The sequence below is a fragment of the Hoplias malabaricus genome, chromosome 2 (assembly GCF_029633855.1).
Source record: "Hoplias malabaricus isolate fHopMal1 chromosome 2, fHopMal1.hap1, whole genome shotgun sequence".
NCBI classification, from domain to species: domain Eukaryota; kingdom Metazoa; phylum Chordata; class Actinopteri; order Characiformes; family Erythrinidae; genus Hoplias; species Hoplias malabaricus.
The window spans coordinates 82,038,790-82,059,762 of NC_089801.1; the positions used below are offsets into that span (position 1 = coordinate 82,038,790).

The following is a 20,973-nucleotide window of genomic DNA, read 5'->3' on the forward strand; positions in this document are numbered from 1 at the left end:
CCTACAGGAGATCAGGAAAATAGCAGTGTTCAGATAAAAGTCTACTAGGACATCCAGTCTTAATTACAGTGGGGTAATCAACTAGTCAGAAGGAGGAAAAAATTTGTAGCAAAGTCAAAATAAGATGGTAAATCTGTTTTCCCAAAACATGCCATATGTCATTGAAACAGGGCCAAAACACAACGTGGTCTCAAAATTAAGCCTGTATTCATGGATAAAAGTTATTAAATGCCTACAGGAGATCAGGAAAATAGCAGTGTTCACATAAAAGTCTACTAGGACATCCAGTCTTAATTACAGTGGGGTAATCAACTAGTCAGAAGGAGGAAAAAATTTGTAGCAAAGTCAAAATAAGATGGTAAATAAGGCAGGTCCTCTGTGGAACACCATGCTCATCAAAATGTATTAGTCTGGAAATACTTTGTTGACACAATAAAGTAAGAAGACTAAAAACACTGGAAACAAGTTTGTGTTTGCATGTACTTAAAAGAGCAATCTGTAAATGCAACAGCACATGATTGAAATGGCTACCATAGTCTAAATTAAGAACACTGGAGAGAGTCGTCGGCCCCAGAGATAAAGATCACGTGGTTGCCAGGTCGACGAATCCTAACCTACATGAATGAGCATAAAATCAGTTCAAGAACTTTGGACAAGCAACCTATTTACACATAAAAGTGCACAATGTTTCACTATAACATTTAGCTAAATGTGTCACTGCATGAGAATGATATTATCTCCTTGTTGATTTTTCCCTTCCATTTTAAATATCATTTACGAGGCATATGTCTTTTTTTTTTTTGAAAACTTAAAGAAACTTAAACTTTAAGTTTCACCTTAAATTGGTATGTTTATGAAGCTAATGGCATTATTCACAAGCTTATTGAATGAATTTTCTGTAACACTTCAAATAGGTGATTTTTCAAGTTTCAAGATAGCTTTTGAAACACAACTTTTACATATTTAATCCAAACATACATTTCTGCACTTAGTCATAGTTTTTTTCTGAAATACCATGCATTTACCTGTTCAGTAGAATATTTGCCAACTCTGCATTCATCCTGCAGCCTTGCTACTGTCTAAGCTGTCTCCATCTTTCAGATCATCACCAGTATTTCTTCTCATTTTACTTTGTCTCTAGTCTGGTAGAATCTAACATTATGTCTGTTTGGTCACTTGCTTCCATGGCTGCAGCACATTGTCTTTGTGTCTGTTACTGTGTGTCATACCTGGCAACCATGAGCATTAAAGTGATACTGGGGACTGGGCTTTTCCTTAAACCCTGATAAGAATTCCTGGTAATTTTATAATTTAGTACAATAAATATATCACAGCTGTGGAGCAGAAGGTATTGTCTCAGTCACACAGCTCCATAGTCCTGGAGGTTGTGGGTTCAAGTCCCGCTACGGGGGACTGTCTGTGAGGAGTGTGGTGTGTTCACCCTGTGTCTGTGTGGGTTTCCTCCGGGTGACTGTCTATGAGGAGTGTGGTGTGTTCTCCCTGTGTCTGCATGGGTTTCCTCCAGGTGACTGTCTGTGAGGAGTGTGGTGTGTTCTCCCCGTGTCTGCATGGGTTTCCTCCGGGTGACTGTCTGTGAGGAGTGTGGTGTGTTCTCCCTGTGTCTGCATAAGTTTCCTCCGGGTGACTGTCTGTGAGGAGTGTGGTGTGTTCTCCCCATGTCTGCGTGGGTTTCCTCCGGGTGACTGTCTGTGAGGAATGTGGTGTGTTCTCCCTGTGTCTTCATGGGTTTCCTCCAGGTGCTCCAGTTTCCTCCCACACTCCAAAAACACACATTGGTAGGTGGATTGGCAACTCAAAAGTCTGGGTAGGTGTGAGTGTGTGAGTGAATATGTGAGTGTTTTTCGCCCTGTGAAGGACTGGTGCCCCCTCCAGGGTGTGTTCCTTAGTGAGTCTGGGTAGGCTCCGGTCCCACCGCCGCCCTGAATTGAATAAGGGTTACAGATAATGAATGAATGAATGAATGAAATATATCACATGACACATCACAGAACACTCACTTAAGCCTCTTTGATAAAGGAACTTTGGAGAATCTCTAGAGAATCTCTGGAGTATCGCATTCTGGGATGTCCCAGAGTGGTCCTTTCACATATGCAACACATGCTTTAGGAGTGGAGCAGCGCCTGTGTAGACCGTGCAGGAGAAACTGCAGAGCATTTCCCACTCCATTCTCACATGTACTAATTTGGACTTTACCTGGTGTCATTACCAGGGTGCTAGGAGAATAAAGTCCAGATAACATTTGGGATGTATGTTGTGGGTGTTCGTGTTCACACATACAGCTCCAAAACATTTCTGGATTACAGTGCATGTGTGAAAGGAGCATTAATGTATGTTTCTGACTGAAATAAACACATGAAGCACTGATATCACCCATCCGAAATCTGAGAGCAGTCACCTGAGTGTGAGGTGGATCTTCAGAATCTTTCAAAGGGGTCTTTAGTAGAAAAAATCAGCTCAGTGTTTATGAAGAAATCCAGACCTACAACAGAGAACAGAAATAATCTTTACTACCTTAACCTCTCACATAAGACCACAATGTTATATAACACACCTCTACACCCAGCTTCCCTACTGTGGTTAGGGCTGACCGGGGCATGAGGCAGCAGGAAATGGTGGACCTGACTACAAGTACCTGAAGTAAGGTTACTGCTGCAGTATTTAAGGTAAATATCATAAAACAGCTTTGAGAAATTTTAAACAGTTTTGTTACACAGTAAACCCTGATTAAGCACATCTACATCTCAGGTGATGGTCTGCTAACCCCAGGCTTATAACACCACAATTTATGGTAAATCTGATAAGTTGGACAGAAATAAGCAGCTAAACTTCAAGACACCATCTTTTTAAGCTGGGAATGCATTCCTAAATATCCTGAGTTTTGTACAGCACTAAGCATTTGTGTTACTCCTTTAGAGTGGAGAGTGTATTGTTGAAATGTATTGTTAATTAAAAAACAATTTGAATAATACAACAATGTGTAGAAACCATTTTTGAATAATTAAATATAATTTGAATATTGTGAATTTTTTCCATTTTTCCTGAGGTCACTGTGAATTTTGTCCTGCAACAGGAGGTAAACCTTCAGGAATATTATAGTGCTGGTAACATACAGATGTTTCAGTGGTCTTAAGCTGTTAATAAATGACCATGCAAATGCGACACAGCTGATATCATATATTAAAGATGATTTATAACCTTTCTGCATTAAATCTAACAAGTTAAAATGTGAAACCTTTTCCAAACCACACAAACACACACATTCTCACACACACTCTCTCTCCCACACACACCACCCTGTGGCAACTCCTGCCAGATCTCTCAGGTGATGTAATTGTTACAATGATATCTAAGATGACTACTTCAGTGGGTAAAATTACAATCAAAAACTCTGATCTGGCTTGGTGAAAGGAGTGATAAAGAACATTTTGACCTTAAAATGCTTCACTCCATTCTGGAGCTATACCTCCATGTCAGAACAATGCCAGACCATGGGGGTTTGCCTGGAGTGTACAAATGGAAACAAAGGGAGAAATCAAGCAGAGGCTCTAACACTTGGCTAACAGAGGAAGGCTAACTCTCCCAATTATATTTTTTGCCAATGTGAAGTCCGTGGAAAATAAAGTAGATGAACATTTTGGTCAGATATACAGATCAAATCAAATCAAAATTTATTTATATAGCGCTTTTCACAACTAATGTTGTCATAAAGTGGCTTCACAGAATTCCAGTAAGACAAGATTTGACATGAAATGTAAAAACAAAATGTAAAACCCTCAAGTGAGCAAGCCAGGGGCGACAGTGGCAAGGAAAAACTCCCCCAGCTGAGGAAGAAACCTTGGGAGGAACCAAGGCTAACAAGGAGTGACCCATCCTCCTCTGGTCAATCTACTGGTGATAATAGTTAGTAGTCCGTGAGAACTTCAATGTAGGGACAGCTTCAAGGCACTTGGTGGTTGCTGGAGCGTGGGCAGCTGATCTGAAGCGTGGAGGAGGATCTCGACAGTCATCCATCAGTGTCCAGACAGACAGGTGGGCAGTCGTTTTCTCGGAAAGATGTAAAGGGATGGAATTAGTTTTGAACTGTTTTGTGTTTGTAAAGTAGAAAATATGAAAATTTCCAGAGTGTGGCTAATGACTCCGGCAGATCTGACTATGACAGCTTTAACTAAAAGGAGAGAACCAGAAGGACACACAGACACGGGAGCATCCTGAAACACTGGCATCCCTCCGCTCCACCGTCAACAAACCTGAGTGATCGCGAGAAGCGGCGGGACGACAGCACCAGCAGTTTACTATAATTCCCTGTGTCCATGCACCCCCCGGATCTGCCGCCTTTATCTATGGGGGAGCATTAGCTACCAAAAGATAAACTAAACAGATGAGTTTTTAGCCTACATCTGAAGATTGCGACTGTGTCTGAGTCCAGAACATTTTCTGGAAGATCATTCCAGAGTTGGGGGGCTTTATAAGAAAAGGCTCTTCCCCCAGCTGAGGCCTTCTGAATTCTGGGAACAATTAAAAATCCAGTATTCTGTGATCTGAGTAAACGTGGAGGCTCATAATAGGAAATTGTATTTTGAAGGTATTCAGGAGCAAGCCCATGTAGAGCTTTATATGTTAATAACAAAATTTTGTAGTCAATGCGGAATTTAACAGGCAGCCAATGAAGTGATGATAGAACTGGACTGATATGTTCAAATTTTCTAGTTTTAGTGAGGACCCTGGCTGCAGCATTTTGAACTAGTTGAAGTTTTCTTAAATTGCTGCTGGTGCATCCTGACAGTAGTGCGTTACAGTAGTCAAGCCTTGAAGTAATAAAGGCATGTACTAATGTTTCTGCGTCCTGAAGGGATAAGGCATTTCTAATCTTAGCAATATTGCGAAGATGTAAAAAAGCTGTCCTAGTGATATTGCCTATGTGTTGATCAAATGATAACTCTGGGTCAATTATGACACCAAGATTTTTTGCTGCTGAACCAGGTTTAACTGGAAAGTCAGCGAGATTTAAAATTAAATCTGATAATTTATTTCTTGCCGCTTTTGGACCCAAAAGCGGGACCTCTGTTTCGTTGCTGTTTAGAAGGAGGAAGTTACGCAACATCCAGCCTTTCACGTCTTTTACACAGTCCTCTATTTTCTTTAATCTGTGTTTGTCATTGGGCTTGGCTGAAATATACAATTGCGTGTCGTCTGCGTAACAGTGAAAGTTAATGTCATGGTTTCTTATAACTGTGCCTAGCGGTAACATGTATAATGTAAACAATAATGGTCCTAAAATAGAGCCTTGTGGAATTCCAAATCTTACTTTAGAATAATTTGAATTAAGATTGTTTACTTTTACGAATTGGTAACGTTCCGTTAAGTAAGATTTGAACCATAATAGGGCTGTCCCTGTGATTCCAACCATGTTTTCTAACCTTTCTAGGAGAATATTGTGGTCTATTGTATCGAAGGCTGCGCTTAGGTCAAGAAGCACCAACAGGGATACGTGGCCTTGATTAGAGGCAAGAAGAAGATCATTTGTTATCTTGACTAGAGCTGTCTCTGTACTATGATGTTGCCTGAATCCAGATTGGAATTTTTCATATATATGATTCTTATGTAGATATGAACTAAATGGTTGGGCCACGGCTTTTTCTAAGATCTTGGACAGAAATGGCAAATTTGAAATAGGCCTGTAATTAGACAGTGTACTAGCATCAAGATTTGGTTTCTTGATCATAGGTTTAATAACTGCTAGTTTAAAAGCTTTGGGTACATGGCCCAGGCTAAGGGATGAGTTTACTATAGTTAAAAAAGGATCGATAATAGCTGGTAGTACTTCTTTGAGCAATTTTGTGGGAATTGCATCAAGTGTGCAAGTTGTACAGTTTGCGGAAGTGATAATCTTCTCTAGTTCTAATTGTGGGAGTGGGTAAAAGATTTCAAGTCTTTCTTTTACAGTTACATTATATTTTATATCATTCACATCGGGTGGCAGCCAGGACGGATTTAATCCTGTGGCTTGAGTTTGTTGTCTAATATTCTCAATTTTACTATTAAAAAAGTCCATAAAGTCTTTACTGGTGAGAGTTGCTGGAATTAGTTGTTCGGAACCTGCTTGATTTTTTGTAATTCTAGAAAACACACTAAACAGTGCTCTCGGAATATTTTTATTATTGGAGATCAGCGAGGCCAGATATGCTGAGCGAGCTTTAGTGAGGGCATTTCTATACTCTATAAGGCTGTCCTTCCAGGCAGAATGGAACACTTCAAGCTTGGTTGATTGCCATTTCCGCTCTAGTTTTCGTAATGTTTGTTTTAAAGTATGGGTCTTATCATTATACCATGGTGCGAGCTTTTTCTGTCTTATACTTTTATGTTTAAGTGATGCTACTTTTTCTAAAGTAGATCGACAGGTATTTTCTAGGTAATCAGTTAGTACATCTAGGTCCATTGGGTCTGATGGAGTTGGAACTGGGGTATATAGTTCTGGGAGGTTTTCTATAAATTGTAGGGCATTAGATGGTTTTATTATACGCCTTGTAGAATAACGAGGGTTCTTACATATATTATGGCTAAGACGTAGCTCATATGAAATTAGGTAATGGTCGGAGATTGCTGAGGATTGCGGTAAGATATTAATTTTGTCAATGTTAAGACCTAGTGTCAGAACTAAGTCTAAAGTGTGACTGCAGTAGTGTGTAGGCCCTGTTACATTTTGAGTAATACCCATAGAGTCTAAGATTGAGGTAAATGCCTTTTTAGTGGGTCACTTTCCTTCTCAAAATGGATATTGAAATCTCCTACAATTATAATTTTATGATTGCACACCGCTAGGTTTGTAGCAAAATCGCTGAATTCTTTCAGAAATTCTAAGTAAGGCCCTGGTGGTCTGTAAATGTTGCATAATAAAAATGTGTCCTTTTTTGTGACTGGATTTGTAATAATAGTGGAGAGAACCTCAAAAGAAGTGAAGGTGTCACATTGTTTAAGACTAATTTGGATTTAAGACTAATGCCGGCACGGTGGCTTGGTGGTTAGCACGTTTGCCTCCCAGCGCTGGGATCTTGGGTTCAAGTCCCATCTGGGTGGAGTTTCTATGTTCTCCCCGTGTCTGCGTGGGTTTCCTCCCACAGTCCAAAAACATGGAGGGTAGGTGAATTGGCTTCTGTAATAACTGTCCTAGTTTGTGAGTGAATGAGTGTGTATGTGTGAGTGAATGTGTGTGTGCGCCCAGATATGGATTGGCGCTCTGTCCTAGGTGAAACCCTAGTGCCCGATGCAGTCCTCCAGGTGGACGGTCGTTTCTGGTCGAGAGTACGCTGTGCGCGTTTGGCTGCCGCTTTTCGCCAGTGTGTGTGTGTGAATTGAGCGTTCTGAGCAGTGTAGATTGTAAAGCGTCCTTGGGTGTCTAGAAAGGCGCTATATAAGTGTAACGATAATAATAATAATAATAATTTCTAGGGTATTTTGGTAAATTACACATACTCCACCTCCTTTGCCTGATATTCTTGGGCTATGTGCATAATTATAGCTTAGGGGGGTGGCTTCATTTAGTGCTAAATATTCATTTGGTCTAACCCACGTTTCTGTGAGACAGAAAACATTGAATTTATGATTACTTATAATATCATTTACGATGAGTGCTTTTGAGTTTAGCGATCTTATATTGAGTAACCAAACTTTTAGTTATGAGGTGTTGCTGCTAGGTGTTGTGTATGATTTAATATTGATTAGGTTGCTGAAACAGGCTGATTTTGTTTTTCTACTTTTACATTTAGTTCGGGGGAAAGACACAGTCTCAATACAGTTTAACCTGGGTGATGCCTCAAGACAGTTCGCAGACGGTCGGTTTAGCCTGTCTGTCTGCGGCCTGGTCCCGGCTCTGGATTGTCAGCAGCTGTCTACACTACTCTGCTGACTAACTAAAAGACTATGTGCTATGCTGCAAGGCAGCACCCTCCCGCATGGGGTGGATACCATCCCTACCTATAAGACCAGGCTTGCCCTCTAAATGTAACCAATTGTCTATAAAGCCCACTTGATTTAATTTACAGGAATATTCTGTTTTTGTTTCTGTGAAACAAAGCTTGGAGAGAGGAACCCCGATGTGGCCATAACACCAGCAGACTACACACTTTTTAAAGCTTACAGTGACACTGTGAAAAGCAGGAAGATTTGAGGTGGGGGACCAACAACCTTTAAAGGTGCACTATTCGAGATTTTGCCACCAGAGGTCACACTAACATCTCAGAACAAACATAAAGGGTTATTCAGTGACTCCCTTCCCTTCTGCCTCTCATTCTCTCACCTCAGTCCCACTTCCAGTAGTGTTTAACTTCTCATAGAGTCATGTGAAAAAGTTAGGACACCCCATGAAAATCTTTTTGTCTTTTTGAACATATTTAAATCCAAGCTTCATTTGAACAGCACTGAGAGATGGAGCTAATATAACTAAACAAATAGAACTGAAGAAATAACTTGTAAATATAAGTAAATTTCTTGTGAGGAGATAGTAAGGACACTATAGTTAGGCTGAAATGACCTCAGTTAGATGTTTCCTGTTACCATCTACCAGTCTCCGAAATCAACTGGGAGGTGGTTTTTCCCATTCCTCCTGGCAGAATTCTTTTCCTTGCACACCTCCTATGAAAATCACACTTGTGCAGTCTTTTCCTGATGGTAGATATATGTACCTTGACATTAACTATGGTAAGTGCTAAGTACCATTCTGACATTTTAGGATTGTTGGAGACTTCTTTACGTACCTTGTGGACTGCTCTTGGACTGAACTTGTTAGGATGGCCTGACCTGGCCTTATTGGCAGTTGGTTTAAATGTTCTCCACTTGTAAATTATTTCCTGGACAGTGGAATGGCTGATTCCTAATTGTTTGAGATCTTTTTACATCCCTTCCCAGGCTCATATACATCTATAACCTTTTTTCTGAAGGCCTCAGAGAGCTCTTGAGATCTCGGCATGATGATACCACTCACTTCAACAATCAAGGGAAAATCAAACTAATGTCTGAGGTTTAAATAACAGCCTCCTCCAATGTCCCCTTTAACAATGGTCTAATAATTTTGCAGCTGATGTGGTGCACCTGATTCTAAATATAGACATTTTAAACAGTAATAAATGTGGGGGTGTCTGTGTAGTTAGTGTCTCATTCGAAATTCGCAGTCTACCTTAAATGGTGCCAAAGGAAATTGTTTTTTAACACTGATAAAGTTATAATACTGAAAAAAGTAAATAAAGCACTTTCAACGCTGCAAAAAATGTATGTGTATAAAAGAGGGTGAAAATGCCCTGAATGGTAAACGAACAACAAAGGTCAATTGCACAAGTTTATTAGTATTACATTGGAATGGGAAATGGGCAAATAAGAAATGGGCAAATAAGATGCCAACTTCAGGCCTGGGTGTTACACGGTGTGTAACTGCAGCAGTATAATGGGAAAAATCCACTCTCTCACTTGCCAGACACAATAAAAAGCAGGAATTTACCTGATGAAGGGAGTTAGAGAAGAGAACCCAGTGCACCATCACACCTCATCAGTGGGGAGAGGAGTCACTGACCCAGAAGAGAGCTTCTAAGAGAATAACTGCATTAAGAGTCCTGTTGGAGCCATTCATCATAACTTAGTGTTCTTCATATCAGAAAAATCAGTCCAGTGTTGATTTTCGTCTTGTTTCACTTTTGAAGAGGCTGTTTTTGCTGAAGAATGTGTTTTTATTTTTCCTCAGTGAAGGAACCTGTGGATGATTGTGTTGTCCTGAATTTTTGGTAATAGAATCTGTTATCTTGCATAGAGAAAGCTTTGTGGGTGTTGGTATCATTGGGGAGGGCCCAAGTTTCCAAAGGCCGTGACTACAGGCCATTTCAAGGGTGAACACAAGGCCTTGAGAACATCAAAACAAAACAGAGCGTAGCTTTTTTCTCTGCTCAGTACTGCTCATATGAGATATGGTCATTCTTGGCCTCATTAAGGGAAAGGATAATTCATCATATAGGAACATAGTTCACTAATATCTCTTTCGTGAAATTCCAGAGTATCTGGTCTAGAGATGTCCTGGAATGATCATTCACACATGCATCGCACAGTGGGAGATTTTCTGCCTTGTTCTTTCTGCATGTTCTTTCAGAGGGAAATATAACACATGCTTTAGGCGTGGGGGTTAGCCTGTGCAGCACTTGCAGGAGAAACTCATTTCCATTTGTGAAAGGGGCATTAGTCACAGTCTATGGTGAGGACAACGTCATCTCATCCTCAACATAAAAAAAACCAAAGAAGTCATCACTGATTTTAGAAGGAGGGAACTCACTCTGCAGCCTCTTGGTGCATAGGGCAAACAGTGTCTAGGACTCCAAATGTTTTACAATCTCAGCTGGGTTCTAAACACAAAAGCAACAATAAAGAAGGCCCAGCAATGCCTGTATTTTGTCAGGTAATTAAAGAAGACCGGACTTTGTCATCAGCCACTCATCCAGACCTACTGACTCATTCAGAGCATCCTCAGTAGTGGCACCACTGTTTTTGGCTCTCCCCCTCCCCTCCATAGACATGTGGCACTGGACAGTCAGAACCAGGTTTATGTCTATATGAAACCCAAAGAAAGTAAATTAGGCAATGTTCTCAGTAACTTGGTTTGATAAGGCAATGTAATTTTCTCCTATTGGCAACAAGGTGGCGCAGGAGGTAGTGTTGCAATTACACAGCTCTAGGGACCTGGAGGTTTTGGGTTCGAGTTTACATGTGTTTTTGGTGTGGTCTTTTCACAGGATAAAAGCCTGATATTCTTTATCACTTAGTGGAAAGGTGTGAGATGGATCAAGAAGAGCTTGTTAAATATTCAAACTGCTCTGACTGGCATCTGTGCCACTGTGGCCCTTAATTTTTGCTGACAATGATCAAATATTCACTCATTCAACACAAATATAAATACATTGTATGGTCTTATTCACAAATTAAATCCATACACCCCTCCTTCTGGAGAAAGATTTAGGTTATTTGTTGTAGAATGGGAGTGTCGCAGAAGAAATGCATGCCTCTCATTACCTTGAATTTTTTCCATAACAACAAGCCTTAATATTTTTTACATATAAATCACCTACTCTACGGAAGGCGATGACATGCAAATAAAAGTCACCAAACAGCATATTAGTGATATTCACACAAATAGTCACAGGCATATTGTGTTTATTCCCAGCATGCAGTTTTTTTTAAGAATGCAGTGGATTATGGGCAATCTGCTAATGTACACTACTTTTATAGTATATTGTGAGATTGTTTGTGTGCACTGAAAATTGTCCACACTATTACAAAATACCAGTACCCCAAATGGCTCTGTACTATATACTGAATAGGGCTACAACACTTCATTGTGCCTTGCCAGGAATTACAGCAGAACTCAGAAACAGATCTGAAAGAATTGTTATAAGAAATATTAATTTTAGATTTCTCCACATTTATTTTTATTGGAATATATGACACTGACTCTCCTGACTGCATGTCCTTGGAGTAGTGGGCCATTTTAAATATTTAAGAATGCAAATTGGGACAAGCTTTCTTAGGACCTATAACTATTGCATTGCAACATCTACAGTTCAAAAAATACTAAATATGAGAGTCAAAGCAATCTGAGTTATTTTCAACCATAATGAAATCGCCAAATAAAGAGGTAAGATTTAAAGAGGTAAGAAACTTGATGCTGAAATGATTAGTATTCAGTGTTAGGACAAAATCACTCATTTATAAGTCGGTAGCTGAAATTGTATGAATCTAAATAATTATTTGAATCTGAATTTTGTATATTTGAATTACAATTAATTTAATATTTTATTTGAATTATATTTTATGGCATTTGATAAACATAAAATGTTCTGATGGTGAAATATTCAGATTTGGAATTCATACCCATGAATTCAAGTCTTCATTATAATGTTCAGATCACAAAAATGCAACTCTAAGCCAGTAGTCAACCAGCAGGCTTCTCAGAAATACTTCCACAGAGAGATGGATCAGAGTGTTTAACTTAACAAACACTGACTGAACTTCCTTCTGACCTGTTTATCTATACAGCGTCTCTGTTTAATTTTAACTTTTTTTTGTCTCACTAATTTTACACAATGTGACTGACATCCATTATACCCAGCACAGTTTAATAATATTTCCTATAAGGTTGTGCCATATTATATTGTGCACAATAATATCACAAAATGTTATAATTATAAATAACAGAAACTCAGAATTTTATCCATATGTTTTCCTGGTCCTGTTAAACACATTCACTCTGCCAGTCAGGGTTTGTTTTGTGTAAAACTCAGTAAATTATATGAAATTTAAGTTTAGCACAAACGTCTTCCAATAATCAGTATCTTCTCATTTTGTGAGGTTTCCATTCTCCCTCACACACCATCCCCTGGTGTAGAAGTAGTGACACTGGTGACGTCACTGTGAGGTGTGGTCTGCTGATATCACACATTAAAGAAATTTAATGAACTTACCGCGGTCTGAAATGCTGGAGTGTGGAACCTGACTTCCTCTCCCTCAGCAACAACACCCTCGAGGTTTATATTTATATAGCACTTTCAGATCCCACCTGCTGCCCCCAAACCACTCCCACACACACGCACACACACACACACTGGTTCATCACTGCAGAAACTGCATTATGTAATATTTGGAGGAGAGCAGGAGGATAGCTTTTCCTTGGTAGGGGAGGAAGAAGAGAATAAATCATTAAAAAAGGAGCAACAAAAAGGATTATTCTGAAGTTACTAATGTAATTTAACTCTGAAAATGTTCAGTAATGTGCTTGCTTCTTCATGGTATCCACTGCTGAAGAAGTTTCAGAAACTTCCACTAACATTAACACCAGCTTTATTCCAGGAATAAAAGAGCATTATCAGGAACAAAAAGATACGAGAAAATGCAACATGCTACAAATGGATCTACAGACTTTTCACTGCCCTCTCAGATCAGGGTCAGAATCGAGTCCAACCTCATTCACTGAGGAACTACGCTGGACTTTCAGTCTTTTTTCAGCTGTTCAAGAAAAAAGACACTTCTGCTGTTATCAGACATGAGAGAAACTTTACACAGCATTAAAACAGATCAAGAGAGCCTGGCAAAAACAGTGAAAGACCCCTTGGGATAACTATTGGATCCAACACCACTGTCCGTCTTCACAAATACTCTTCTGAATGAATGGGTAAAAATTCCCACAGACTCACTTCAAAATAATTTAGAAATATTTATCAGAAGAGCACACTGTGTTATAGCAGCAAGGGGGCACTTGAAGTGTGTAATTCGTCTTGGCTCAGCACTGTACAAACTTTTGCACTATGTAACTTTTGGAGGAGGGTAGGAACCCCCCCCCCCCCCACTCCCCCTTCTTCTTTTAATGACAGTGCTGTACACTCTGCAACTGTAGAGGGAGCCCAGGAACAAAGTGTTTCTTTAATGGAAAATTCCCTTAACATTAACATTTATGTATGTGCGAGAGAGAGAGAGAGAGAGCATTATACTTTCCCACAGGTTTTTAGTTTATGAAATAATATGAAGCCTTTTGAATTGAAGCTGAATCTTGTAGAGCTTGTATTAATTGTGTTTGGTTACACACTGCCCGTTGAAACCAGAAAGTGGCTGGTAACAATTGGTCAGTGTCTGGTTGATATTGTATTTAACTCAAGCACAACAATTAAGCTCCAACCGTAATTACTTTAACACACTCTGAATGTAACACAAACGTGAGCCACCGCTACACACTCACCATCATGAGCACATGAAGATGGCCTTCTTAGTCAGTGTCAGGGAACTGAGACTAACAGTCAAGCATCAGGAAGCAGTTAACAACTGAGCACGTCCCCATACTCCTGGACACTGAAGGTGTGTGCCTGGTGCTCTGTGTGTGTGCATCTACAGTCGGTTCATGTGTTTTCACAAACATCTGTGATCATTTAAATGATGTGTACACCCCCACTCACCACAGTTTTTTGGAAGAGTTTAGTATTAAAAAAAATTATTTTTTTGTGATTGTTTACCCAGTCGAATCTAATGTGATATTTCACACAGAGTTTTTGTAACTTTAATGATCAAGCTTTCTAAAAGCCCACCATCATGCCATTTATATTATGCCTTATCCAGTTCAGGGTCGCAGTGGGTCTGAAGCCTACCCGGAATCACTGAGCACAAGGCAGGAATAGACCCTGGAGGGGGAGCCAGTCATTTTATGCTAACATATAACATTAAATAACATACATCCTAAAAGTTTAAAGTATTATTCACTATGCTACACATTAAGATTTAGATAAATTCCTGCATGTCGACATTGACCACTACACTGTAAATTAACACTGATTTGTTCCATAGCAGACAGGAAATTTATATTTATATTACTGTCATTTACTTGTTATTTTAAATGGATTAGATTGCCTGAATTCAGCTCTGAACGCCCTGAATCTGTGATTTACACAGAGTTCCTGCAGATAGTTCAGGACTCACTGAAGCTCCATCAGTGCAGAGCAGCTCTTTTGCGATGTTAAAGATCTGAAGTTTTTCATTAAATTCATCTGAAAGAGGAACTGACAAAAAAAAGGAAATAACCAAATCCAGAATAGTTTGGGTTCAGTTTTGCAAACAGGAAAGAAATGCTGACACAGCTCTCAACTCAAGACTCAGATGTTGGAAATAGAAGTTGTGAGCGGCACTGAAACTTAGGTGTTAAAAAAAACAGGATGTTATGGACACTGTTGAGGCACAGCTACTTAACCACAGGAGCAAAAAATGTAAAAATAACGATCATGTTCTCATCCTGCCATAGCTATTTTGGATTTGATTATTTCTATGTTTTTGTCAGTGCCTCTTTCAGTTGCTTTAAACAGAAAGTATGCAAGATGTTTTCTGACTTCGGCTACTCAAACATGTAATCACTTGTCGTTTAAATACTAATTGATATGTGATAGTTTCTTAAAATTTGCCAAATTTGCCAAAGTTTTGACCAAATGTTTACCTTGTCACAACAGGCCCAGCCATTGAACATTTTGTTCAGGGCCAATATGGACAATTTCTCAACTAATACAATGTTTTTGTACACTGGATATTTACTCTGCTGCTTACAATGCTGAAGTTATGTAATAACATATTTTGGGAGTTGGACCATACCTGAACTCCTCCCCTCAGCCCAGTCATTTCCATGTCGGACTAACTCATGCCACATGGATCACAAGATGGACCTCAACTTGACTGCTTTGCAATGTGAGCTCACTCTTCCGCTCAGGGTTCATTTCTGCTGATACTCTGCTTCATATTTTGAGCTGTTTCCCTCACCGTCCCAAGCTCTGTGACCCACCGACACCCACACAGCCTCTGCTTCTCCTGCTTCTCCTCTTCTGCGTGCGGCCTCGAGCCTCCTGTTTAAATATAATAATTATTCAATTGAAAACACTACTGAAATCAATGAAAAATGAAAAAGATTCATCTCTTCTATAAATAATTTCCTTTGATAATTTATAGACTGATACAGCAAACAAAACAAGAAAATCAGTAGCAGATTTTTGAACAATGTTTACAGCTTAAACAAAGTTGTAAAATTGGAAAAAAAGACAATACAATTAAAAAAGGAAACGGAAAATAAAAGCTCTGATGGTGACAATCAAGGATTTACCCAAAATCAATGGATTTACTGTGGCCTAATGTTTAGAGAAGAGGGCTTAGGACTGGAAGATCATGGGTTCGTTTCCCAAGACCAGAAGGAAAATTGCAGAGGGTGGGATTGAAAAGCACTGTCCTCCTCCCTCAATTCATGGCTGAGTTGCCCTTGAGCAAAGCAAACAACCCCAAACTGTTCTCTGGGTACCCAGGATGCCTGTCCGCTTCTCTCTGTGTGTGTGTGTTCATTGCCATAGATTGTTTAAATGCAGAGGACACATTGTGTTGTACATCATAAAATATCAAATGATTGCACATTCCATTAATTATTCACATTTCAAAACTGAAAATGGACTCTTTCTAAAATAAATCACAAATATGATGGCATTTGTTTATCTTGTACATTTTCAAAGGAATGATATGTCCATTGAGACAATGGACCCTGAGAGATTTCCTCAAAGGACAGAAAACAAAGGAACTGAAGAGACATCAGTGAAGGTTTTGTGATCCACTCCAGGTGGATGGTGGTCCTGTTCTGTTTGAGTTGATGAACTGAGCTGCTGCAGATGGTCTACAGTCAGTTTGTAAACCTCCATATGCACAGTGTGGGCCTGTGATAGAAACTGGACTCTCAGCATCTCCTGCTTGGGACTGTTCTAAGCGTCAAAGGGCACGTGTTATTAAAGTGAGAGTTGTGCCCTCTGCTGGAGAGAGTGGTCAATCACAGCTTGAATCACAGCACTGTTTCAACTGAAGAGACTCCGAATGACTGGGCACTGACCACTGTGAAGAGAAAAGCCTGAATCTGATTAGTTTTACAGTTTTAACCCTCACTCAGTCAGGAGCCCAGCGTTCACCTTTGTTCCATAAAACCTGTATCCAGTGTTGTGTAGAGCCTCTGTGGTGGAACAGAGGTCTGAGAAAAGAGAAACAAGGTTGAATGAGCTGAGAGAGAAGGTTCCTGCTGGTGTCAGGAATACTGAATATTAATAAAGAGTTAAATTAATCTACTGCAAGGTCCACCATCATAAATGTACTCTGAGAGGAAACTGAAAGGTGAGTAAATCACTTGGTACACTTTTATTAAAACAGATTCCCTTAGCTGCTGAATCAGACATTAAATAACAAACTGAAATTAAATAATTAAATTGTCAAACTGAAAACAGATTTCTACAAAGTAAAGTCAATGAAATAAAAAAGATATATAATATCAAATAAGATATTTCTTAAATATTAATTTACTTTAAGTCAGTGTTTAGTAGATGCACCTTTGGCCACTGTCACAGCACTGAGTGTGTGTGGATTGCTCTCAGTCAGATGTACACATCTGGACATCACAAATTTACTACAAAAACTGCTCTAGCTCTGTCATGTTGGAGATCAGGCATGAACGGGCTTTTTCAAGTCCAGCCATAAACTCTGTACTGGATTGATGTCTGAGGTCTTTGTCGATGGCCTCTCCAGAAATTTCACCTTGTTTTCCTTAAACCAGGTCTGTGTAGCTTTAGCTACATGTTTCAGGTCATTGTCTTGCTGGAAAATGTCAACTTTCTCTTGCGGACTGTAAAAGATTATCCTCCAGGATTTTCCTGTAATTTACTGCAAATATTATACCCTCTGCTGTTACAAGTCTTCCAGGGCCTGCTGATGAGGAGAATCCCCAGAGCATGATGCTGCCACCACCCCGCTTCACAGTGATCTCCCCCATCTGCCTTTAGAATGAACCGTAGTTGTGCATGTGTGAAAGGAACTTAAGTGTGAGACTGTTAGCACCTATTGGAATGAATATGTTGTTTTACTTTATATATTCTTATATACTTAAGATGATTTTTGAGTTTCCCTTTGACATTAGAATAAAAGTCATTATTACTATATACAGAGTACACAGTGAGACATTCCTCCACACAACAACATTCCTCCTGTATCATGGAGCAACACAAACATGAGTGCAGACAGAAACACAAGTGCACACAGACAATGCAGACAAAATGTGCATTCTATGTTCTCTGTAGAAGATATGCACAGTAGTCTTCATGGTAACAGCCACAGAACAGTGATAGGGTACAGGACGTAATGTGTAAATTTTATAGTGTGAAACAAATGCACAAGGTATGTGCGCCAAAAGAGTCCAGGGTCACAGTGTGAGGGGGTATGTAAGTGCAAAAATGCTTATCAAACTATTTGGGATAAGTGGTTGGTGAATGGGTGTGTGTGTGTGTGTGTGTGTGTTTGTGTGTGTATGGAGCAGACTGTCAGTTCAGACACTGGAGTTGAGGAGTCTGATTGCTTGTGGGAAGAAGTTGTGGCAGAGTCTGGCCATGTTGGACTAGATGCGGCAGGATAGTGACCAGTTTTTGTGAGGAGTCTGTGGGGTCGTCCAAAATGCTGGTTGCTTTGTGGATGCAGCGGGTGGAATAAATATCCGTGATGGAGGGGAGAGCACCTCCAGTGGTCCTCTCTGCTGTCTTCAATGTACATCAGAGGGTTTTGTGTCAGAGACTGTGCAGTTCCCAACCCAGGCCATGATGTGATCTGCTCTCATTTGTCTGATGTGTTTGTGTTGGACTTCAGTGATTTTTAGTGTTCAGGGATGTGAACTGTGTGGCTTTATTGAAATATCAGTGTAAGACCATGAACCAATTCTATGTTTTATTTCATTATTTAACTTTTTCTTTCTGGACAATAAGGCCCTTAAAACATATGTTTACTCCACAGTCTTCACTGTGACATGACTGGAATGTGTTCTTGCTAGTTCTGACTAGATCCACCTCAGAATCCGGTAACTACTCTCAGGTTTATGATTGGTTTTATCACTGCTTCAGGTGTTTGTCGTGGATTTCAATATGAAACTGTTTTCGGTGAATTGTGTCCTGTGATCCCTTAGTTAATTATATGTAGGATCATCATGTTTTATCTTTTTTTATTATTTATGTGAAGTAATTATTCAAATTTTGTTAAAATTATATAAATACAAACAAAATCTGGAGTAGATGAGCACACACTTTTACTCCTGTTATGACCCAGGCTAGGGTTGAGCCATGACAGAATGAGGTGAGTTTTATGGTTGGTGTGTGGGAAATAAATAACTGTAACAGAGAAGAGAATATGAACGGAAATATGCAGACAAAAAAGACATGACCGTGAACACAGAATGGATAATAGATAGAATATATTGTATATGTGATATTTACAAACACCAGTGAACTTCAGGATGGCCTGTGCTGACAAAATAACAAACAAACACTCCACCTAACTGACCCACAGACAACTCTAACTTACCTAATAGAAATAAAAAAGAAACAAAAGACAAACAGTACCTCACATTCTAAGTATACAACAAAAACCCATTCCCAAAACAAACAGCAGCCAACCATACTCTGGTTAAATGTATACGAAGTGTACGTATCTACAAAATGTTTACAAAAAGATATCTAGCGTCGGAAACCAAAAGGAGCAAACAAACTCACAGGCAAAGTGGGAAGGGTACAAAATCAAAACCATATTGTCACAGAAAAACACAGAACACAAAACACGAAAAAAATTCCCGGAGAGGTGACGTGCAGGAAACACATGCACCTGAGTATGGGATGAACTCTGGGTGGATGAAAAAATACATGAACTGGAACAAACTGCAGAACCTAGAACTGAACAGAGAAAGAGAATACATACACATATCGCAGCATAACACCCCCTCCCACAAATGTGAACCCATAGGGGGTACAGACCATTAACACATAGATTGTCTGCAACAGCATTATGTACACAGATTGTACAGATTATGTGACAGACTGACAAACAGAAACCCTGAAGTATGAGTGACCAGCGCATTAATCACTGGTTTGGGTCACACATATGGATGAAGAAAGTTAGAGGGTTGTGGTCAGTGTAAATAATGATAGGAACAGCACTGCTACCAAAGTAGACCTCGAAGTGTTGGAGTTCTAACAGTAGGATGAGAGTCTCCTCTATGGTGTTATAACTTTGTAAATTGGTCAAGCTTCTGTGTGTGTGTGTGTTAGAGAGAGAGAGAGTCTGTGTGTATAGTAGAATGAAAGTTTATTGTGGCACTGTGAGCTACTGGTAACAAAACCAAATCCCTTGTATATATGAGCATATGTGGTCAATAAAGCTAAATTTTGATACTATTAGGACTGCTGCTACTACAACTGCTATTCTGTTACTGCTGATAGTGCTACTATTGTTACTAATACTGCTAGTGCTCCTCTACTAGTTGTATTACTGCTAATACTACTGCTATTATTGCTACTCATAGATAGTCAAAATAGAAAAAAGATTTTCTCTAAACAACAGAATCAGACAACGATTGGGGGAGACACTCTAAGCAGAAATAGAGTGAGTTTTGATCATTTAACTGGACTTCCTAATATATGTTTAACAACAAAAACTAATCACAAAAGCAATAGGTTTCTATGCACTGCTTGCTTGAACCCTAAATAATAAAAAAAAAATTATTAAATAGGTCACTTCAAGCATCATTTTAAATATTGTAAAAGATCAAAAAACTTAAGACCCCTGCAGTAATGTTACACAGATTCCCCCATTATCCCACCCACTCTGAAAACCACCCAAATAAATAAATAAAATAAAATAAAAAGTTAGATTTATCCTCACCTTGACCAACCTTTTTTTAACACCATACACACTTCAGAGTCCTGACCCAAGTCCAATCTGCTCTTCCTTATGAAATAAAGAGCAGTCTGAGGGTTGACCTCAAATGAAATGAATCAAATGGCTTTTTTTTTGGCTGTGTGCAAGATTAATAATAAAAACAGGCTGTGAAACAATCACCCGAACCCATAAAAAGTGAATTTATGGCCCAAAACGTGTTTCCAGCCTTTCACACTGTGTACTACAATGACACACCGCTTCCCTTTTAAAACAGAAAGGACACTCTGAGGTCACTCTGGGTTTAAAATGCACACCAACACATTCACAGCTACTACACCAAATAAAGTTCTCCACTGTAAGTCTGGGTCCAGTGTGACCTCTACACAGGTCACTGCTGCAGCTGAAGTGTGCCAGCCTGGACAGTGTGGTCTGGTTAAGCCTGATTCATAAAAAGCTATTGACTAAACACAATAATAAAAAGGCCTTCAGTTAATCCATTTTTAATAAAGGGATTGTGTTCAGAAGTGAGTTTGGAACTGGGACTGATCCACAGACACAAGAGGATCCTCACACTGCCACAGTTCTCAGGTGCCTTGCTCAAGGGAATGTCAGTCGTTGGACTGAGGGAAGAAGCAACCATTGTCCCTTCACCCCCTAGCCACCAATTTTCTTGTTGGTCATGAGGATCAA

At 39.5% G+C, this 20,973-nt stretch overlaps 1 protein-coding gene across 2 annotated transcripts in view; it reads right to left on the minus strand.

Moving 5' to 3' along the window:
* The window catches only part of LOC136687397 (ribonuclease inhibitor-like), a 37,529-nt gene extending 24,901 nt beyond the window's left edge, over window positions 1–12,628 (minus strand). The window contains exons 1-2 of one of the 2 annotated variants that reach the window (XM_066661779.1): window positions 12,510–12,628; window positions 2,417–2,500 (exon numbers count right to left, since the gene is read on the minus strand). The gene's annotated coding sequence lies outside the window, so the exon portion shown is untranslated. Of the gene's footprint in view, window positions 1–2,416; window positions 2,501–3,792; window positions 4,572–12,509 lie in introns of those variants that run through there. The other variant, XM_066661780.1, reaches the window with a different exon arrangement.
* Between the last annotated feature and the right edge of the window lie 8,345 nt (window positions 12,629–20,973).